At 36.9% G+C, this 14,387-nt stretch overlaps 1 protein-coding gene across 1 annotated transcript in view; it reads left to right on the top strand.

Annotated features, from left to right (window-relative positions):
* LOC144630562 (uncharacterized) overlaps positions 1–14,387 on the top strand; it is an 88,479-nt gene that overhangs the window by 29,210 nt on the left and 44,882 nt on the right. The window lies entirely within an intron of this gene.

Here is a 14,387-nt window from a genome sequence, read left to right as displayed (position 1 = left end):
ACTTAGAAAAAATAAAATCTACTCGTCTTGAAAGGGCTGTTAATTCTTTTCCTGTTGTGCAGTTTGATTTTTAATTATATAAGCTTGTGCATGTTTCACCAGACTTCACTTCATTTAATAAATATCTCATCACGGCAATAGACTGACCCACAGGCAGCAAATGTTGCTCATTAATTCGTGGGAAGAAACATTTTTTGTCTTGTTATTTTTGGTCTTGATGTTTAAAATTAGATTATTATATATTCTTACACTTGTACTCATGCTATTTATTTTTCTAATATTTGACTTCATTTGCACAGCTTCAATGTAAATCAGTTGATTCTGTGTTAAGTTAAGTTCATTTATATATTCATTCATTCATTCATTCATTCATCCATCCATCCATTCATTCATTCATTCATTCAGATTAAACCTCACACAAAAGTTTGTTCTGCACACTTCAAAACTTCTGACTTCAAAAGAACATTAACGAGAAGGAAGGTTTTGTTGTCATCTGCTGTTCCATCCATCTTTGCTTGGACAACCGATACAAATCAACGAACCCCATCTAAAAGAAGATTTCAAGAGGCAGTTGCAGATCAAACATCTAAAGAGTCAGATTGTGCTGAGACTGTTATCTCCAAACCACCATCAGGAGATCATGATTATTGTCTTTTTACTGAAGAGGAAATTGGAGATGTTCATGCTCAACTTATGGCTGCCAAGAAGGAAATTGAGAAATTACAGAAAGAACTTGAAAGGGCCAAATGTTTGAGCAAGTTTGGATTGTCACGATACTCGTACAATGATGACATGATAAATTTTTATACTGGATTTCCTTCTTGGAAGCTGCTTGAAATGTTTATTTCTTTGGTAAAGCCTGGTGCAGACAAAATTAAAACATGGACACAAGAACAAAGGGCCAGAGCTAAACAAAACACTGATAGGCCAGTTGCAGTGGAAAGTGAAACAAATAATGCATTTGTTTCTGCCCTTTGCATTGAGGATCAACTATTCCTTTTTCTATGCAAAATTAAACTTGGACTTTTTGAACAGGATTTGGCTGAGAGATTTCAAATTTCTATTTCCACAGTCAGTAGAAGTTTGGTAACATGGACAAATTACCTTTATTTTCTGTTGGGTTCCTTACCTATTTGGCCAAGCAGAGAACAAGTTGACAAGACAATGCCAAAGTCTTTTAAAGATACTTATCCATCAGTAAGAGTTATAATTGATTGCACTGAAATTAAGGTACAGACACCATCTTCCCTTACCCTTCATTCAGAATTTTACTCTAATTACAAAAGTGCCACTACTCTGAAGGGGTTGATTGGTATTTCACCAACTGGATCTGTAACCTTTGTGTCTGCCCTTTACACTGGTTCAATTAGTGATAGAGAAATAACCCGAAGATCAGGGTTAATTGAACTACTAGAACGAAATGATGGGGTGATGGCTGACAAAGGATTCACCATCGAGGATCTTCTTACTCCCAAAAACTGCACATTAAACATCCCTCCATTCCTAAGAGAGAAACCGCAGTTTTCTGCAGATGATGTGAAGAAAACACAAGAAATTGCAAAACTGAGAATACATGTGGAACGTGCCATACGTCGAGCAAAGGAATTTCACCTTTTCGACTCCATTGTTCCACTGTCTTTGTTTTCTTCCATTAACCAACTCTGGACAGTGTGACAGTGTTGTATCCTGACAAACTTTAAAGGACCACTATTCTAAAATCAGTACTAACAGTCAACTTAAATAAATGTTCAATGGCAGATCTAGGGAGGGGGGGGGAGGTCAAGAGGGACTGGAGTCCTGTGTCAGACCTGAGTGTGTTTTAATATTAAATAAAATAATGGTTGCAAACTGAATTCTTACAACTAGAGGATCACTATTATCTGGCTATTGTTCCTAATGAAACTTGCTTTGCATGTTGTCACTCAACTGAATGCCAGGTGACAGTGTGTTCAGATTTGTAATTTTTTTTGACAACCCTCTAATGGTATTAATTAATGGCTCCCCAAATACCAAAAATTCCTAGATCAGCCCATTATTTGGATAACTATTCTTTTACAATCATAATAGCTTAGGCATTTCCACCTGAGTAACAATAATCTGCTGCAGTATTGCTTTGATTTTTGAATGAAATATCTCCAATTAAGTGATCCAATCATCAAACTGCTTCTTCCATAATTTACATATCCCCCCCATCAGGGATAGAAAGAGATACTTTTCCATAAATCCGATCAATAATAATTTCATTTAAACGGGGAAAAAACAGTTTAAGATTGGAATCAAACATCAGTGAAGTTATTTCCTGGGTGCTTAAACCAGTGTGCAAAGGAAAAAATCAAAGTAGAATTTGTCTAAATTGGAGCACATGGAATTGAAAAATTCCTCATCAAAGTAAATTCTTTCAATGTGCCAGTCATCTTTGCAAAGGACCATAAGGTCACACCACTGCATTCCAGTTAAGCCTAACTGTCCCTGGATCTGATAATAATATTCGTGTGTCTTCCTCAGTTTCAGTTCGCCATTTACAAGCCTCAGACATTTTGCATTCCTTACTGATAAACATTGTAAACATTTAGCCTCCATTAAGCCAAAGGGATCATCATTTTCACTTGGATCAAATACAATGTAATCAGGACTTGCACCCAAGTGTGGGCACCCTGGGTTAATGACAAATCCTGACCTCCTGACATTGACACCTTTAGATTCAGCATATGTCGCAGCCGCACTTCCTTCATTTGCCAAACCATATCTCATTGCCTCTGTCTGCCTGACAGGCTTTTTTAACTGTGCCACTAAGGTTTCATAGTCCTTTTTCCTTGCTGCAACCCTTTTAAATTTTGATGCAGTAATTCGTTTTTTCCTGAGATCATGCCAAAAAGGGTTGTCTGATTGATCCCTTGTTTCTTTCTCAATGCGCCTAGTCTCCTCCAGTGTGATTTGTTCACCTGCATAGTAAATTGACTCTTTTGTTGGGAGGACTGTAGTGTACCCCTGGGTGGATATAACTCGTGTTGGCAGGTCAGGAAAATCTCTGCACTGGGGAATGTTTTTTATGTGGGAATGGTCGGTTGCAAGCTTTTGTTGATATGAAATTACGCTTCCATTTGGAACTAAGCCAAACTTACTTTCAGTATATGAAGCATCAGAAGGGAAAAGGCTTGAAAACTGGGTCTCCGGAAAATTACACAGAATTTCACGCTGAAAATTATCAATAAATTTCTTTGGAGGGAAATCAGAGGATATTGGGTTGTACAGGCTACTCTTCACACCGTCAAAAGAGCGCTTTCTCCCCTTGTTTAACTTTAACTCTGGCTTCCTCAGCTGAATTTCCTGTGAACATTCTGGTGCTACTCCAGCCGTTCTTGGTTTGTGCCACTCCTGAGGAAGAGAGGTCTTTGAGGGAATAACTGGCACAGTTTTTAAACCCAGCATGCTGTAATGTGCAGCTTGATAGAGAAAGGCTATTTTGTGATTGCAGATTCCTTGGCCTGCCTTGCAACTACATGAATGTTCAATAACCATTGGTACGTTATCAGGTCGACAGTCTATACACAACTGTAAAAGAAAGAGGAAAACGCTTGTTAATATGGGTATCTAGTATGGTAGGCATCTGGAGCAAAGGCATAACTGAAAAGTAATGGCCTTGATTCAAGCATAACTTATAACTACTAGAGCAGTTGTTATTAGCAATTAAAACTGTTCACCACAATATATTATTTAATAGCTAAACTGCAATCTCAAATCGGTATGTGCTGCTGTAAGAGTATAGAAAATTGAAAATAGAACTCAACATGCAGTGCGATTGCCAGCGATACCACTCGAGCTTCATACTTAAAAAAAATTCTATATAAGCTTACTGACCTTGAGTTGATGCGGATCTTCGTTTTTCTTTAAAGATTTAAAACATTTGCATCTAATGTAGATTTCCCCTCCCTTCCTGTTGTTTGGAGCAACTACAAAATCAGAGATACGAATTTACTTTTAGTTGACCGGCGCTAAAAACACGAGAACAGCAAAAGGGAAGAAAAATTCATGTTTCTCAAACCTTGAAATTCATGGATAAACCCTTCCACGAAGAACTTATATCCTTTTGTAAGGCCACTTTTTGGAGATTTGTTTAAGTTAACGAACGCCTCCACATCCTTCATGGCGATTTTTGGAAGCAAATCAAGCGATGAAGACCAAAAAACGGTAGAGGAACTTACAGGCACAACAGGCGTCTGAGGCGTGTTGTCCGCCATCTTGGATTTCATGCGTTATTAGCCTCGTTTCAATGTCAAGATGGCCGACGCGTGAAAAAGGCCTATTGCAACAAGTCAGTTGTCAATATGAAACCTGTGCTTTTCGCTTCCAGGCCAAGAAAATTTATTTCAAACAGTTAGTCATGATCAGCTCCAGTTGTTAGACAGTTGTTACAAATAGATCATCATTTTTCTCGTATAAACGAATACGAGGACTCGACTATTTCTATTTCTACTACTCAAATAGATACCACTAGACACTAAATGTGATCGTTTCCTTTTGTTTACTTTTAACTAAATAGCATTAATTGTGAGATTCTCTCGGCTATAAAAGCACCCTAGTGTAAGATTACTTGTCTAAAGGTGAAAGGCCCTTTTCAGGAACATCAACGACAATTTCACGATGGATTAGCCAAAAGCTTTGTAAAAGCGGGGGCAATGTTAGTGAGAACTACTCCTACTTAAGTATTTAGAAAACAGCTCATCGAGTGACATTTTTGTCGATTTATGAGATAATTCAGAGACTGTTTCCTACTTTTCTTAGGAAAAGTGTAGTTGTCTAAAGTTTTTAATGGTCGTTATCGTTCTTGTTTTGTAAGGGAACAAAAAGATGTTTTGTACGTCAAAATTCTTCTTGGCAGAATGGCCGTTATTGTGAAAAAGGTTATTAATAATTTCTGGCGCAATGGTAACTCGTTGCGGCTCTTATCAGTAAAATGAGAACAAACGACAGTTATAGAAATCATGATAAATATAAATATTCGAAAGCAAGTTTCACTATTATTCTTGAAAAATAAAAATAAATTTTCTGTTCACAAAAAAAAATTGTACTTCGATGCCTTATTGATACCTTATTATAAAAACGCAAAAAACGTTCTGTTGAAATTAATTTCGCTTAAAACCCCATTGTAAAACCCTTTTTCTTAACTGTATTACCGTCCGTTAAAAAAGAGACTGATACCAGTTTCACTTCAAAACATCAAGAGCCTAAAGACATAAGGAAACTACGAATAGTGCCGGGTCCAATTTGGGTAAAAATCACCATGCAAGTGTAGTGAAGCGATAAAAACAAGTGATATTATTGTGATGCCATCAGAACTTTAGATCTCAACTTGAAAAAGTCAGGCTGATTTTTTCAAGTTTTCTCCTTGTGGACTGGAAAAACACCTAGACATTATTGACTTCCTTCTTCCTACAACAACAATTTTCTTCACATCTCCATCTTGATGTACTAGGTGCATTTCATGAACGATAAGACCTATTCACCAATTTTAGTACTTTTTACCGAAAAGCATTAAAATCCCCATGGTAGTATCCCTTTAACGTGTTTATCGATGTTGTCGTTTCTAGTCGAATATCATGTATGGCAGAGACTAAATATATGGTAGGCTGACCTGTGTAGAACAAGACGAACAAAGTTGCGTTTTGTAGCAACACCTGTTCATTAAGTTTTGTTTTGTTAAGGTTTTATTCAATAATCGTATGTGGCTTTACAATCTGTAGCCCCGTTTCTGAGCCTACCTATATTTGTTAACGAAGATCAGCATTTAAAAAAATGTGCGAAGTTTAATTCCTTTAAACATTTTTTTTGCAAAACCGCGAAATTTAAGTCTCGCAAAGTAAGCTTTCGTGAAGATAAGTAAATAAGGACATTCTTCATGCTTTCTATTCTGCTCAGATGAGCTCTGTCAAAAGTGCACATTGTTCTGCTCTGCAGTAGAACCGGGTGTTCAACTATGCTACAACAGGTTTAGGCAGGTAAACAATTCCTTGCAGTATCATCATACATTGTGTTACACAATTTTGAAGAAGTCAGAGCTTCAAGAACAGATTTGCAAAGCTTTCAGAGATCAGTTGCTTCTGCTCTTTGTCGGAAGCATGGTGCATTGGAACTGCAAAGTTCTCGTGGTCCTTGCCGCTCTTTCATTCCAGTTCTTGGTCGTAGGTATGTTACATATTGCAATAATACTTTTCTGTTAGTTAATTTTTGTATTATCTTCGTTGACGTTTAAACGAGTTAATCCTATTTTATTACCCGATCTGCACATCCTTTGTTGGCTGTGGTTCCAAATTCTGCTTATTTTGTGTCAGTTTTTAGTAAGCGTAGTGACTATTTGTCAGTTAGTTGTCAAGAAGGGTGTCAAGTAAAAGACGCTTATTCTGAACGCTTTGTCAATTGCCATCTATCATTTGAGACGGTTGTTGGTTTTCAGATAGCTTTTGTTTAGGATAAGACAAGATTTGTCGGGCAATAATTAAACCTTTGTCAATTTAATATACGTTCTTATTTCGGCCTTTTGTCTTTTGTCAGTGAGAATACTAAATTTAACGCGATTAATGTCAGGTGAAAGTTTGTCGGCTTTCATTAAGCCAACAACCAAACTATTTTAAAACTGTTCCGCTTACTCGGAAGGTATAACTTTGAAAAGCCAAAAGCCAAAAGACTTCTTTACATCCTAAAGCCTAAAATGAATGATCATGGTAAAACTACCAGTGCACAAAAGCAATAAAAGTGGTGTCAAGAGTTTCACAGGTAACACATGCTCGACGAGATTTTGATCTCTCTGTTAAACTCAGGCAGACATTCTTTTTAAGAGCTATATTCGGAGAGTTTGGAGAACTGAAAGACATTCGGAAAAAATCGAATTTTTTTTATTTCGCCAAAACATTGCTATAGGTGAACTTATTCGAGGAAAAATAGTTTTAAGTTTCAGCGTTTTATTTTACGGGCGAAATTTCAAAAGTTTGAAGTGTTTGAAATTTGGATGCAAATGGCCGTTTTCGCCGCTTTGAAGAATCAAATTTTCACACTTCTTTGTGAAAACATCGGAGGCGTTAAAACTATCCTATTAAAACGAAACTTGGCACAAATATTACATTACCCTTACACTTTAAAGTCGTGTAATAATTTTCTCAAATTGTTATTTGTAGCTTTTGAACTGGGCGTATTAATTCAGTCGCCATTTGTGTCTCACCGACGAAGGACAAAATAAGGCCAACTTTGACTACTGTAAATGGCCACTGGTATATATCATTTGGTCAAAATATTTACATGTTTAGAAACCTTTGTTATTGGTCTTTACACCAGGAAAGTTTCAGCTCTGGGAATCCAATATTTCTCCGTCAGTAAAATAAAATGTCATGCCATATTAGCGAGTTGGATTTTATGCAAATTACAAGGTTAAAATGCATTTCGGCAATGAAATCACTAACAAGAAAGAACGATTCACCGCTACTTATCCTTGTTTATGCTGCTGAGCATTTGCTGACGATATCACTTCAACTTCCAGTGTCCCGTTGAGTCCTTTGACGAAATATATCCAGTGATGATGAACTTGTATGAGCTAAACCAACGGCCACCACTTGTCAATAAACTCGACAACAGGAAATTTGATATATCCACGAATCGACATCTGTGCGGCGCTGATTTCCCGGTTTTCATCGCTCCCTTTAGACGTATTTTGAAAACATGGTAAACTAATGCACTCCTAGCTGCAAACTTATCAGTTTTTTATCGATACATTGACGACTTCCAGTAGAATTATTTGTTTAGGAATGAGTGAGCGGAGAAATGGGACTGACCTTTGGATTGACACCCGCGTCGTCACGTTACTTCCTTCCGTCACGCGCGGAATTAAAAATGTAAAAATTGAAAAAGCGACATATCACATACACAACACTTCTTATAAAATATCATAACATTACACTTTTCTAGATTGCGAAAAAATAGGATAGCCTATTTATTAGGATTTTCACTGTTAAACAATTACAATGTGTTTTAAATACATCAGAATGTATAATAAATATAAACTTAAATCAATGTTGTGACTATCTTCTGTATCTCACTTAGCTTCACTTTGACTCACTTCTGCTTTCGAAGAAGTATTTATTACCTTCATAGGTCGTGTTGAGTCGGAAAATACATAAAATTAATGTCTGTTGCTTCAAATATATATTTCCAGTCTTACTGTCCTATTTCCCTTTTCACATTTGGCCAGATTTTTTTTTTCATTCGCATTTGTCAGCAATGTGCAGAGCCCTACAAGGTGTGAAAAAGAAACCCGCGCGTTCTTTTTTTATTCAAAACATGCTAAAACAATAATAGGCCCCTAGGCCCGGGCCTACAACTTTTTCGACCTGTTCGTATTTTGAAAATTTACGATAAAAAAGAGAGCAGTTTGCAACGTTTATTACAGGGCCGTACCTAGCTTTTTTTTGTCTGCGGGGGCAAACTCCAAAATAGCTACAAGAAATAGCCCAACAAAATTAAACACTATGTTGGAAATTTAGTTTTCCTGTCGGGGGCAAACTAGGGAGCCTTCTACATACGCAAAATCGCATGCGCCGAAATGAGTGAAAATTGGCGCAATTCCTTTTTATAAAATTTTATAGTCTAGTTGCTGTAAAATACATATCAGCACAAAATGAAGGAGAAGGCATTTTCGAGATTCTCTGTGGACCTCCTCCGCCCCTAACATCTCGCAAATGAGCACTTAAGATCCTACAACTATTCAACTATAAGCGCCCTCATTCTAATAAGCACTCTTATTTTTTCAAGTGTCCCTATTCCAATAAGCGCCCCCATTCTAATAAGCGACCCTATTCTGATAAGAGCCCCCATTTCTATAAGCGCCCCCGTTCTAATAAGCACCCTCATTCTTATAAGCGCCCTCATTTTTATAAGCGCCAATATTGTGGATAACTGCCCTACTGAAGTCATCGACATTGAAAAGATAAAATCATTTATACCATGCCATAGAAAACACAGCCAATCAGAATTCAGGAAAGCCATTGTAAATTCGACGGTATTCAACTCAACCTTCCCATCGTGCGCTGCTATTCCCGATGAAATTTATGAAGCGTGTTTTCTATGGCATGGTATAAAATAGTTACACAACACTTTCTCGTGGTATTCTTTGGAATATCCCGCTTGTTACGTGGTATCCCACTTGTCACTTGCTAAAGGCTCGTTTGTATACCGAGAAAATACAAGTGACTCGTGAGATATTCCATAGCAGGCGGTGTGCGCACTGGGATCGCTATGCATCATGGTCGAAATTAAAATTCTGGTCATTTGTGTCAAGTCGTGGATAAGTGCACATCTCGTGGCAGGCAACGAAGGCGAGCTGTATTCGTTAAATACGCTGCGAAAATCAGCGAATTTGCTATGTTTTCTTTAAAAGAACGTTAATGAACAAACAAGTTCGAGTTTGGTTGCGAAAACAGTCTTCGCTTCTTGATACATACCGTTTGTTTATACGTACATTCGCATGTTGGTCCATGTGAGCGAAGGATAAATTATCTGCCCTGCCGGTGCATCGATAGCGGTCGATAGCCTACCATCTACTGCAAGACGACTCAATACCTGGGCCCAATATCACTTTGTTCGATCATTCACGATCAGTCAGCACTTTTTTGACTCTCCTTAAAGTCAGTGATCCCAAAACAATCGTGAGCAAACTCAAGGTAAGATGGCCTGTTCGAATGTTTTGACTTCTCTGTCCGTTCAGTCACTTCAGTGCCACCTTGAGTATTGAAATCGATTTGATCGTTTCGAGCTTTCAACTGTAGAAATATTGCATAAAAAAGGCTTGATTTAATAGCTGCCTTGTGTTGTATAAGCTACCGAGTCTGCATGATAAGAATTGTACTGATGTATTCTAGTGTTTTATGTTTATACAAACTGATCAAAAGTTGGTACAAAATGTTATGAACAAGATCCTTTATAATTTAAGCTTTTCCAGGCTTTTTGCTGCTTGTTGCAGTTCTTTTTTGTTATTTACGGTTGAGGTTTGACTTCCTCCTGCATATACATTTTTTAAAAATGATTGAGCAACATTTCCCATGGGCTTGTTCCCTTTAAACTAGAGCACTTCAGTAATACTTGTAACAGGTGGTTTAGAAAGTGTTTAATCAAATAAAAGAAAAACTGCATTTTACTGTATGTTTATTTGTCATTGCCAGTTTTTTGGTACAATTCTAATGAAAGTAGTTTAACTGTTTTGTTATAGCCATGAAATAGCAAATGGCATTAATTGTGCTTGATATACAGCCTGATGGAGTCACCAGGAGAGTTTGGGAGAATTTCATAGTTTATGTTCAGTTAGTTCTCTCGTGGTTATATTAGGCTATCAAAACATGTCCCAAAAAGCCTACAAGTCATTCCCATGTTTACATACCTCCTGAAACAGGTTCGCACATAAATGAGCATGCTATTGCTTGCTCGAATTGTAAAACAGTGAATAGCATACTCATGAACCTTTCAGCTTTAGATTAGCCTACATTAGCAGGTGTAATAAATAGCAACCAGATCAGAAATTATGATGCAAGTCTTCTTTCATGCCTTTTAACCCCTTCCCCCTCCCATTTATTGAATTATAAAATGGTGTCAGCACCTGGATCTTGGAATGTAGTGATCTAAGGCAATTTTTTGCAAGTCATTTCTCTCATCTGAATGTATTCTCTCATCATTGACATATTAGCACTGATCTCAATGACTGCACTTGCTTTGATGCCAGTTATTTATAGCAATAGCTTTTTTCCCTACCCTTGGTTCACCTGGTGACCATTTTAGCACTGTATACATTCTGCCTACCAAAATAAGCAAATCCCTGAGTATCTCTGTTGTCATCTAAGGATCTTAATCATGCCGTCACCTTTAAAATTCACAAATTGGTGTATTTTTCTTTTTTAACAATTACCTGTCTTCAATGGGCACATTTTATACATGTAAACAATGAACACAAGTCAAGCATACAGACTTTCATTCAATTTATTTAATCTTCATTTTAGACACCTGGAAGCTAAGAAAATGATCTGGGAATTTGTGTTCAACATCAAAATACCCTTGAATGAACTTCCCCACAGAGTTTGATTCAGCTTTTAAATACATCTTTGACTTATAATAACGATAAATCGTTCCCTTTGACTAAAATGAACTCAAATAACTTCATCAAATTGCCAGTTTCACAAGAAGCCAATACATTATTTTTTATTTAGTTTGGGTTAGCCTGTTGATTTCTATCAGCCATGCACCGATGTAAAACATTTTAAGCACCACTGGTAATCTAAACAATGTTGGAGGAAACGGTTCGTCGCTATCTCATGATTAAACGAGTCACACCATGTGATCACTTCTTGTATCTGTCACCTCTTCGAAGCCATATTTGCCACCAAAACATGTCTGTATTAATTCGGAAAATCTACAACACAACGAGGGGAGCGTTTGGGAGCGTTTATACCCTGGCTTAGAACAAGCATTGTAGAAACAGTTTATACCAATTTCTTCGTTAAATGTGCAATGTACGAAAAATTATAGCTCACGACAAGACGGATTCAAATTACATGCTCATACGGGACGAATTTTCGTTGTCCGCGTTTTTGCTGAAAATAATATACATTGCTTATTTTGTTGACAGAAATACAATCTTAGTGAGTATAAGATTTTGTAACTGTAGAAAAGGAGCTCAGAAAATAAATAATTCTATCGATAAACGAAGCTTGTAACTTACTAAATTTTCCCAGCTTCGCCGCCATCTTGAAAATTTTACATCCACAATGCATAGCAATCCCAGTGCGCACACCGCCTGATTCCATAGTATATCACTCGAAAGCGTTGCATAGCTAGTGCGAACATCTACCGTTCCGTACCGTACAGTAAATATTTACTGCTAAAATGAACAATTATTTTAAACAATTTTAATTATTACTGTCATATAGTTTCTGTTATTGGTAGTTATTTTAATATTTATTAAAGTTTTGTTTTGAACATTTGGTCGTTTTTCAAAAAAAAAGAAATAAGCGCCCTGTCGTAAAATAGTTTTATATACATATAAAAAAAATTTAGGGCGAAGAACTACATGCCCATATCATTTATCTGTAATAAAATAATTTCATATACATATAAAAAATTTAGGGCGAAAAACTACACCCCATGGCTATTTCCCCCTGCTGGCGCGGACAGGGCTATCATATTTACCTGTTGCATCACAAAAATGGACGTTAGATTAACGGTTTAGACCTGGAGTAAGAGTTTGTAACCTGATAGAGGCATATCAAGAAATAGTCTGCGTGGCATATCACGAAATAGTCTGCGTGACGACACTAAAAACGGCTGCGAGGGAGACTAAACAAGAAATGAATTCCTTAATGTTTTCACACCTTGTAGGGCTCTGAACATTGCTTACAAATGCGAATGAAAAAAAAATCTGGCCAAATGTGAAAAGGGAAATAGGACAGTAAGACTGGAAATATATATTTGAAGCAACAGACATTAATTTTATGTATTTTCCGACTCAACACGACCAATGAAGGTAGTAAATACTTCTTCGAAAGCAGAAGTGAGACGAAGAGAAGCTAAGTGAGGTACAGAAGATAGTCACAACATTGATTTAAGTTTATATTCTTTTTACTTTCAGATGTATTTAAAACACATTGTAATTGTTTAACAGTGAAAATCCTAATAAATAGGCTATCCTATTTTTTCGCAATCTAGAAAAGTGTAATGTTATGATCTTTTTATAAGAAGTGTTGTGTATGTGATATGTCGCTTTTTCAATTTTTACATTTTTAATTCCGCGCGTGACGGAAGGAAGTAACGTGACGACGCGGGGGTCAATCCAAAGGTCAGTCCCATTTCTCCGCTCACTCATTCCTAAACAAATAATTCTCCTGGAAGCCGTCAATGTATCGATAAAAAACTGATAAGTTTGCAGCTAGGAGTGCATTAGTTTACCATGTTTTCAAAATACGTCTAAAGGGAGCGATGAAAACCGGGAAATCAGCGCCGCACAGATGTCGATTCGTGGATATATCAAATTTCCTGTTGTCGAGTTTATTGACAAGTGGTGGCCGTTGGTTTAGCTCATACAAGTTCATCATCACTGGATATATTTCGTCAAAGGACTCAACGGGACACTGGAAGTTGAAGTGATATCGTCAGCAAATGCTCAGCAGCATAAACAAGGATAAGTAGCGGTGAATCGTTCTTTCTTGTTAGTGATTTCATTGCCGAAATGCATTTTAACCTTGTAATTTGCATAAAATCCAACTCGCTAATATGGCATGACATTTTATTTTACTGACGGAGAAATATTGGATTTCCAGAGCTGAAACTTTCCTGGTGTAAAGACCAATAACAAAGGTTTCTAAACATGTAAATATTTTGACCAAATGATATATACCAGTGGCCATTTACAGTAGTCAAAGTTGGCCTTATTTTGTCCTTCGTCGGTGAGACACAAATGGCGACTGAATTAATACGCCCAGTTCAAAAGCTACAAATAACAATTTGAGAAAATTATTACACGACTTTAAAGTGTAAGGGTAATGTAATATTTGTGCCAAGTTTCGTTTTAATAGGATAGTTTTAACGCCTCCGATGTTTTCACAAAGAAGTGTGAAAATTTGATTCTTCAAAGCGGCGAAAACGGCCATTTGCATCCAAATTTCAAACACTTCAAACTTTTGAAATTTCGCCCGTAAAATAAAACGCTGAAACTTAAAACTATTTTTCCTCGAATAAGTTCACCTAAAGCAATGTTTTGGCGAAATAAAAAAAAATTCGATTATTTCCGAATGTCTTTCAGTTCTCCAAACTCTCTGAATATAGCTCTTAAAATTCTGTTGCAGTGTCTTCAAAAAATTCGCTAAAACCCAATTATACTATCTAAAACTTCACTTAATATCTTCATCTCGCGACAAGTAGAAAATATATGCTTCACTGCCACATTTTGGCAAAGGCATTTACAAAGGGCATTTTAGTCGCACGAGTCCGGCACAAGTCTTTCATTTCTTTTAGATTACAATTAGCATATGTTAAGGACAACACAGAAAACCTTTGAAAGTTCGGAATGTCTACCACAATTATTATAATTTAAACAGTGTCACAAAGAATATGTTGGCGAAACGGCTTTTACTAGAAACTCGAGGTAACGAACATCTATCGAAGAATTCGTAAGCTATTCATGAACATTGCCAACTCACGGGACACTCAGTGGATGCCAGCAAAACAAAACTTTCTACCAAGGAAAGAAACACGTTTAAACATCGCATAAGAGAGGCAATTCAGCTCCGTGTACAAAAACCCTCTGAATTTAAGACAACGGCTTCGAATTTGAAACAAAAACAACTATGAAACTAATTCAGTCC

The sequence above is a fragment of the Oculina patagonica genome, chromosome 11 (genome assembly GCF_052425735.1).
Source record: "Oculina patagonica isolate OP01 chromosome 11, crgOcupat, whole genome shotgun sequence".
NCBI lineage: Eukaryota > Metazoa > Cnidaria > Anthozoa > Scleractinia > Oculinidae > Oculina > Oculina patagonica.
Note: the sequence above shows the minus strand (reverse complement) of the source record. Positions and strands in the feature narration are given on the sequence as shown.